Below are 9,895 nucleotides of genomic sequence, written 5' to 3'. Positions count from 1 at the left end.
TTTATTTTGAGACAGGATGTTAGTAAATTGCTAAGACTAGCCTCAAACTTTCAATCCTCCTGCCTCAGCCTCCCAAGTCACTGAGATTATAGGCATAAGCCACTGTGCCTGGCTCCAAATGATTTTTTGTATCACCAGCAAAACAAAACAAAAAATGTTCCAATTAAATCATTTTGCAATGTTTTTTATCACTCAGAATTTTTATTGAAAGATCTCTTTTAGACTTGTTTAAATATACATTTTCTAGCATATTACTCATGTACAACATAAAAAAGAGTTTTGCCAGACGTGGTGGTACATGGGAAGTTGAGACAGGAGGATCACAGGTTTGCAGCCAGCATCCCAACTTAGTGAGGGCCTCTGCAACTTAGTGAGGCCTTGTTTAAAAAAAAAAAATTCAGCCAGATGTGGTGGCGCATGCTTGTAACCCCAGCATTCAGTAGGCTGAGACAAGAGAATCGCAGTTTGCAGATAGCCTCAGCTACTTAGTGAGGCCCTTTGCAACTCAGTGAGACCCTGTTTCAAAATAAAGAATAAAAAAATAGGGCTGGGGTATAGCTTGGAGGTAGAATGCCCCTGGATCCCATCCCCAGTACTGAAAAAAAAAAAAGAAAGAAAAGAAAGAAAGAAAAAGAAAAGAAATTGTTTATCCAAGTGTCATGAAACATGCCTAGAATCCTAGTACTTGGGAGAGTTGCAGATTTAAGGCCAGCCTCATCTGGCAGAGGCAGCGCCATTCTTGCTGTATGACAGGGTCACAGCTGGGAAGAGAATTCCAAAGGGCTGGAAGACTCTGGCAAAACTGAAGCTATTATCCCTCTTGATTTTAGTTATAATAATAATAATATTAATGAAATTTGAACATTGCTTTGAATGAGGATTGCTGTTTTGTAATAATTTGAAATTTGATGTGAATATGACTGGAAAATGCCCTAAGATTTATGCTGGGAATAGTGCTAAGAAGAATGTGACTATGGGAGAACATTCAAGAAGCTACATAGAAAAGAGCTCTTTGGGCCGGGCGTGGTGGCGCACGCTTGTAATCCCACAATTGGGAAGCAGAGACAGGAGGATCGCGCAGGTTTTGAAGCCAGCCGCACGCGCTGGCTTAGGAGACCCTGTTTCCAAATAAAAATGTAAAACAATAGGTCTGGGAGTGTAGCCCGGAGGTAGAAGGGCTTCCAGGAACCCCAGTACCACAAAAAAAAAAAAAAAAAAAAAGAAAGAAAGAAAGAAAGAAAGAAAAGAAAAGAAAAGAAAAGAGCTCTTTGCTCCTCTGCTTAATACACCTAACTCACTTAAGGTTTTAGTTATGAAAGGAAAAGTTAACTTTAGGCAAATTATACCTACTGTGCAAGGCCCTCCATATGTTGCTTATAAGTTAGGGCATAGACTGTGGTATCCCCCAGGAGGCTAGTGCTAATTAGAATACTTTTCCACCTCCAACCATCCTCCACTTTCCTGTACAGGAGTGTATGATGATTGGAAAGCACAGAGGTAATATTACTGGAAAATGTCTTGATGTCAGGACTCTACCGGTCCTACAGAGGGCTGGGCAGGCCGGGACCTCCTTGGTGCCTGCTCACTAAAGCAAAAGACTTCTCTTGGTAAACAACTTAATAGGTATTAGAGAAGATTAGATGTAGGCATTGTATGTTAGAGAAATAGAGTAAGTTTAGTATAAATTTGGTGGTTGGGTCAAAATAAGTTAATAGAATACCTAGTAGTAAAAAATAACAGATAAAATTAACAGCTAATTTTACAAGTAGAAACAGTAGGTTTAGCATTTAGTAGTTAAGGATAAGTTGAGTTAAAGTTTATTATGTGTGCTAGAGAAATCGGCTAGGCAGAGCCTTCTCTTTTTTGTATTTTCTGATCAAAGATCATAAGAATTCAAGAAAATAAATTGTACATTTAGTGTTTTAAAATGTGAAATATAAGAGTAAAATGTTTTGTGCCCCTTAAAGATCTCTTAAAATCTTTGTGTTCTTTTTAATGGAAAAGCCCCTTGTTTTCTGTACTTTCGGTTTAGCTTTAGGTTTGAACGTGCTTTGCAGAGCTCCATTGTTAGTTAGGTTAATAATTAGAATAAAATCTATCTTTGTGGCTAGGTAACCAGAATGATTTGTATGACGTTAATTTGTATAATTTCGGGTATTGGGATATGAGCTCATCGGGGCAGGTTAAATTGTTCCAGATAAAGAGCAAAATGTACCTTGGTGTACTGAAAACATGTTTTGCTAAAAGTTGTTTATATCCAGGTGTATTGAGGATGTGTTTTGTCAAAAGTTGTTAATATCAAATATTTCCGTGTAAAAGCATATAAAAATAAAGCATTGACTCTGTACGGCAGAGTCACACCTCCAAAAAAGGCCATCTCTCATTCCCTCAAGTCGCTGACTCCTCACCACCTTCGAGAAACCTTGAATTGGCCGGAGCTGGTCTTCGGCACTCAGCAACTTAACAAGGCCCTCAGAAACTTAGTATGACCTTGTTTCAAAATAAAAAATAAAATAAGGCTGGGCGTGGTGGCGCCCGCTTGTAATCCCAGATTTTGGGAGGCTGAGATGGGAGGATTGTAGTCTGCGGACAGCCTCAGCTACTTAATGAGGCCCTCCACAACTTAGTGAGACCCTGTTTCAAAATAAAGAATAAAAAATAGGGCTGGGGGTATAGCTTGGAGGTAGAAGGCCCCTACGTTCCATCCCCAGTACTGCAAACAGACAAACAAACAAACAAAATAAGACTGGAGTGTGGCTCAGAGGTAGATTGCTCCTGGGTTCAATCCCTGGTGCCCCCCCCCACCACCATAAACACACAAGCTGCACCAACAAAATTCTTTTTTTTTTTTTTTTCAGGTCTGGGGATGGAACCCAGGGGCATTCGACCTCCGAGCTACAGCCCCTGTCCTATTTTTTATTTTTTATTTTGAAACCGGGTCTCACTGAGTTGCAGAGGGCCTCACTAAGTAGCTGAGGCTGTCTGCGAACCGCAATCCTCCGGTCTCAGCCTCCCAAATGCTGGGATTACAAGCGTGCGCCACCACGCCCAGCTCAACAAAATTCTTGATTTGCAAAGTGATATTGTATTACACACATACACACACAATCACATAAATGACTAAGTCATTTATGGGCCATTCTACCTCCGAGCTACACCCCCAGTCCCTTCCTTCCTTCCTTCCTTCCTTCCTTCCTTCCTTGCAGTACTGGGGATGGAACCCAGAGGCATTCTACCTCCAGGATACACCCCCAGCCCTATTTTTTATAATTTATTTGGAAACAGGGTCTCACTAAGTTGCTGAGAGCCTCACTAAGTAGCCAAGGCTGGCTTTGAACCTATGTGATCCTCCTGTCTCAGCCTCCCAAGCACAGGGATTACAAGTGTGAGCCACCATACCCGGTTTGTTCTTTATTTTGAAACAGGGTCTCAATGAGTTGCAAAGGGCCTCACTAGGTAGCTGAGGCTGTCTGCGAACTGAGATCCTCCTGTCTCAGCCTCCCAAATGCTGGGATTACAAGCATGCACCACTACACCCAGCTAACCAGTTTTTTTTTTTCCACATGAATGATAGGTTAGAAAATGTATTTTATTTATTTAATTAATTATTTTAATTAATTAATTAATTAATTAACGGTACTGGTGATTGAACCCAGAGGCATTCTACCTTTGACTCACACCCCCAGCCTGATTTTATTTCTTATTTGGAAACAGGGTCTCAATGGGTTGATGAGAGCCTCGCTAGTTGCTGAGGCTGTCCTTGAACCTGCGATCCTCCTGTCTTAGCCTCCCAAGAATAAGTATTACAGGCATGTGCCAACACACCTGGCCGAAAATGTATATTTAAATAAGCCTAAAGAGAGCTGTCAATAAAGATTCTGAGTGATAAAAAGCACTGTATAATGGTTTGATTGGAAGGCTTATTGTTTTGTTTTGTTGATGATACAAAGTACCATGTTTGCAGGTATGTGCTGCCTAAACACACAAACCAGGCTGGGCTAAAGAGTGTTGAGCTGTTGTCTCCAGATTTTTCTTCTGAGGTTCTGCTACTCAGCTGCCTCGATGGCACTTTGTCTATATTACCAGAAGGTGTCAGCAATGACAACTACTTCATAATTGCCACCTGGCCAAGAGGCAATGTGTGTTCACTAGATTTCAGAGTTGGTGATAGGTGAAAAAAGAAATCTACATTTTTATTTTTATATTTTTGTAGTACTGGCAATTTGTGTGTGTGTGTGCGTGTGTGTGTGTTGTACTGGGGATGGAACCCAGGGGCATTCTACCTTCAAGCTACACCCCTACTCCAATTTTTTTATTCTTTATTTTGAAACAGGGTCTCAGTGAGTTGCAAAGGGCCTCACTAAGTAGCTGAGTCTGGCTGGGAACCATGATCCTCCTGTCTCAGTCTCCCAAATGCTGAGCTTATAAGTGTGCACCACCATTCTTTGCTTGGTACTGGAGATTTAACCCAGGGACATTCTACCTCTAAGCTACACCCCCAGCCCTTTTATTTTTTATTTTGAAGCAGGGTCTCACTAGGTTGCTGAGGGTCTTGCTAAGTTGCTTAGGTTGGTTTCGAACCCAGGATACTTTGTCTCAGCCTTCCAAATACTGGTATTACAGGCATGTGCCATCATGCCCAGCTAAAAGCCATGTTTTTAGAATGGATGAAAACAGTAATTTTGATAAACACTAGTTCAAAGAGGAATGGATAGCAGGAAAAGGTTTTATATAAGGTTAGACAGAAATGATTTTGTAAAAGTTGATCTGTACTCTTGCAATTTTTTTATAAAAGTATTTTATAAATTTAAAAAAAATTTTTATAAAAATGTTTCATAAAGAATACAAATTAAGGACTTCCAGGAAGATGGTGACCGAGAAAAGCGGGGCTTAAGAGCCCCGCTAACAACCAATCTCCATTACCACAAAATCAGCGCCTTTCATAGCCAGAAAACACCATCACCAGAGAAACAAAAAATCACCAGGCTCCAGAGAGAAAGCGGACTGAGAACAGAGCTCAGAGCCATAGAGGAGATACACCGGCCTCATGCCCGAGGACGCGGCAGCAGCACTTTACTGCTGGCGGCAGCGGTGACTTCACCAGACGGCTACAGCAAGCCGAGGTGAGCCGCTGCGGAACAGCCGGGCGGGATTATTCTGCGCAGGGAACATCTAAAGCTCCCAGTGGCTGAGCTCAGCACACGCTGCAGGGACTCAGAGTGGAACTCAAAACCAAGAAGAAATATGCCAGCCTCACGGCCGAGGGCGTAGCAGCAGCGCCATATTGCCACCTGCAGCAGCAGCAGCGAATTCACCGAGGCCAGTATAGCTACATCTGTGTACTCAAGAACAGTGAGTCAAATTGCGGGCCACAGAGGAGAAATCCCAGTACTGTACTCCCTGGGACTTGACCCAGTGGGGGAGTGGCGGTGGCAGAGATATCACACCATAGGAGAACGTGCAACCTGGAACCACCCATAGTTTAAAGCAGCCTCTATCAACTCCCTGGGTCGGATGCTCTGTGATACAACCCAGTAAAGGAGTAGTGGGGTCTGAGATACTACAGACTCGAGATCCAGAGCACCTTAAGTGAAGTTATAGTGACCCAAGGGAAGAACCCAGAGAAGGCACAAACTTCCGAAATCATGGGAAAGAGGAATAACACTGGAGCAATGAATGCCCACAACCCCACAACATCAGAACCCGATAAAACAGAAAATCAGAGATTTCTAGAAGATCAAATCAGGAAAATAACTGTAGAAATAATAGAGGTGCTTTGAAAAGAATTCAGAGAGAGCCAAAAAGAGATAAAGGATGCAATTAATGAAGGAAAGGCCTCAATTCAAAGCACAAACAACCGATTAGACCACATGGAGAACAGAATCTCGCTCTTAGAAGATGATCATTCCAAAAATGAACGCATAGTTTCTAATCTAGAAAAAAATATCCGACAGCAGGAATCTGACATTGAAGAAATATGGGCCCATTTTAAGAGAGCTAACCTAAGAATAATTGGAATAGAGTCGGGAGAAGAAAGTGAGACCAAAGGGATCAACAATCTCTTCAAGGAAGTAATAGCAGAAAATTTTCCAAACATAGAGCAAGAGGTTGATACACAGGTCCAGGAAACTTATAGAACTCCCTTTAGACAGGATCAGAGAAGAGGATCCCCACGCCACATAATTGTCAAAATGACCAATGTGGAAGCCAAGCAGAGAATCTTAAAGGCAGCAAAAACAAAGGGCCAAGTGACATTCAGAGGCAAACCAATTAGAATCACTCCAGACTTCCCAAACCAAGTCATGAGAGCCAGAAGGGCTTGGAGTAACATATTCCAAACTCTGAAAGAAAACAATTTCCAGCCAAAAATTTCCTACCCAGCAAAACTTTCTATCAAATTAGATGGAAAAATAAGAAGCTTCCATGACAAACAGAAACTGAAGGAATTTATGTCTTCAAAACCAGAGCTAGAGAAAATACTCAAAGAGATTAACTACAAAGAAGAAATAGGTAACACACACCAGAACCAGAGAAACAAGATTTTCCATCCAACAGACAACTAAGATTGGTTATCTGTGGAGATTCATTATTTATGTTAGTCTTTTACCTATCTCTAAATGGTATTGTTTGCCTTTATTGTTGTTAATTTTTAGGATTTCTAGTTGGAATATTAGTATACCTTCAGATATAGCATTTGGAAATATTTTATCCCATTCTATTAGTAACTTTTAACTCTGTTTACATTGTCTTTGGATATACAATATTTTTTTATTTTTTAGGGAGTTTGTATACTCTTCTGTTGCCTGTGCCATTGAAATCATATCCAAGAAATCACTGCCAATTTCAATGTTGTGAGGTTTTATGACCCAGATTTTCTCCTAAAAGTTTATAGTCTTAAGATTTATATTTAGGTCTTTTATCTATTTTGAGTTAATACTTGTATATGGGATTAGGTAAGGGTCCAATTTTATTCTTTTCCATGTAATTATTATTTTTCAACAATATTTAGTTAAAAGATTATTATTTCCATCACCAAATGTTCGTGGAAACCTTGTCAAAAATAACTTGACAATATAGGAAAGAATTTAGCTCTAGGGTTGTATTTAACTCCAATGGTTTATATATCTGCCTTTAGAACAATACTACACTGTTTCAATTATTGTAGCTTTATATGGTTTGAAATCAGAAAATATATATCTTCTAGCTTTGTTCTTTTTCAAGATCATTTTGGCTATCTAGAATCCATATTCCATATTAGGATAGATTTTTTTTCTGAAAAATAAATATATAAATATATGATAGTTTCACCTAAAAAAAATAGAAAAAAAATTCTCTGGTAAGAAAGAAAGCAAAAAGAAATATTGAAATGTTATCTTTAAGTTATCAAAAGCTTGGTATCAGACAAATGAAACTGTTATGTGAAATTATCATTTTAAATTTTGGATAAATTGCTATAATACTAGATGTCAACCACTAAGCCAAACATGGGAAGGAGGGATGGGGAGGAAACGGGGTGGGGATCGGGTAGGGGCTAACTGGGCGATATGTGCATGTATGTCTACAAAATTATTTTCTTTATACCACTGTGATGTATGAATACATTGCACCAATAAAAATAAATAAAAAAATACAAATTAAGGTTTTTTTTAATGATACTTGGGATTGAACCCAGAGACATTCTGGCTTCGAGCTACACCCTCAGCCCAGTTTTAATTCTTATTTGGAAACAGGATCTCACTAAGTTACTGAGACTCTTTGAACCTGAGATCCTCCTGTCTTAACCTCCCAAGTACTGAGATTACAAGTATACAACACCTACCTGGCTAAGATTAGTTTTTAGTTTTTATTTTTTTGTGGTACTGGGGATGGAACCTAGGGGCATTCTACCTCCGAGCAACACTCCAGCCCTATTTTGTATTCTTTATTTTGTAACAGAGTCTCACTGAGTTGTAGAGGGCCTCACTAAGTAGCTGAGGCTGTCTGAGAACTGTGATCCTTCTGTCTCAGCCTCCCAAATACTGGGATTACAAGCCTGAGCCACCATGCCTGCTATATATAACACATTTAAAAATCTATTATCCAGGTGTGGTGGTGCACATTTGTAATCCCAGTACTTGCAAGCCTGAGACAGTAGGATCTCACAGGTTCGAAGCCAGCCTCATCTACTTAGTGAGGCTCTCAGAAACTTTAGTGAGACCCTGTTTCCAAATACAATATAAAATAGGTCTGGGAGTATAGCCCAGAGGTAGAAAGCCTCTGGATTCCATTCCCAGTAACACACACACATACACACACACACACACAAAGTTGAAAAAAATCTGTGTTGATAGACACTTAGGTTGTTTCTATATATTGACTATCGTGAACACTGCTACAATACAAGTGAATGTACAGATATCTCTTCAATACACCAATTTTTAGTAATTTTGGGGGCATACCCAATAGTGGAATTGCTGAGACATATAGTAGTTATTTTTAGTTTTTTGAGAAAATTCCATACAATTTTTAAAAATGGTTATATTAATTTACAATGCCACCAACAATGTGTCAGAATTTCCTTTTTCTCTACATCCTCACTGACACTCATCTTTCCTTTTTAAAAAGTAATAGCTAGCCAGGCATGTTGGTGCACCCTTGTAATCCCCACGCTTGGGAGGCGGAGACAGGAGCATCGTGCAGGTTCGAAGTCAGCTGTGCTGGCTTAAGAGACCCTGTTTCCAAATAAAAATAATATAAAATAGGTCTGGGAGTATAGCCCGGAGGTAGAAGGGTTTCCAGGAACCCCCTTACCACCAAAAAAAAAAAAAAAAAAAAAAAAGTGAAAGGAATAGCTAATCTAGCAGGTGTGAGGTAATGCCTCATGGTTTTAATTTGCTTTTCTCATGCTATTGAAGATACTGAGCATTTATTCGTGTCTGTTGGCCATCTCTATGTCTCCTTTGAGAAATAGCTATTCAAGACCTTTCCCCTTGTGCAGTAGGGTTATCATTATTATTATGATTTTTTTTTGCGGATCTGGGGATGGAACCCAGGGGCATTCGACCTCCGAGCTACACCCCCTGCCCTATTTTTTATTCTATTATTATTATTATTATTATTATTATTATTATTTATTTTTTTTTTTGTGGTACTGGGGTTTCTGGAAGCCCTTCTACCTCTGGGCTACACTTCCAGACCTATTTTCTGTATTTTTGAAACAGGGTATCTTAAGCCATCGCGGCTGGCCTCGATCCTCCTGCCTCTGCCTCCCAAGCACAGGGATTACAAGCGTGCGCCACCACACCCGGCTTATTCTTTTATTTTGAAACCGGGTGTCACTGAGTTGTCAAGGGCCTCACTAAGTAGCTAGGCTGTCTGTGAACTGCGATCCTCCGGTATCAGCCTCCTGAATGCTGGGATTACAAGTGTGCACCACCACCGGCTGCAGTAGGGTTATTTGTGTCCGTAATTTTAAGTAGTTTGAGTTCCCAATGTATTTGGGATATCAGTACCTTACTAATATATGATTTGCAAATATTTGTCCTCCTTACCCCCAACATCTACAGGGGTGTTCTCTCTCTCTGTCTCTCTCTCTCTCTCTCTCTCTCTCTCTCTCTCTCTCTCTCTCTCTCTCTCTCCCTCCCCCTGGTGCTGGGGATTGAGCCCAGGGGCATTCTACCTCTGAACTACAGCCCCAGGCCTATTTTATTTTTTACTATTTTAATTTTTGCGGGTCTGGGCATGGAACCCAGGGGCATTCGACCTCCGAGCTACAACCCCTGCCCTATTTTTTATTCTTTATTTTAAAACAGGGTCTCACTAAGTTGCAAAGGGCCTCACTAAGTAGCTGAGGCTGTCCTCGAACCACGATCCTCCAGTCTCAGCCTCCCAAATGCTGGGATTACAAGCGTGTGCC

This window comes from Muscardinus avellanarius (assembly GCF_963383645.1).
Source record: "Muscardinus avellanarius genome assembly, chromosome: 16".
NCBI classification, from domain to species: Eukaryota; Metazoa; Chordata; class Mammalia; order Rodentia; family Gliridae; genus Muscardinus; species Muscardinus avellanarius.
Note: the sequence above shows the minus strand (reverse complement) of the source record.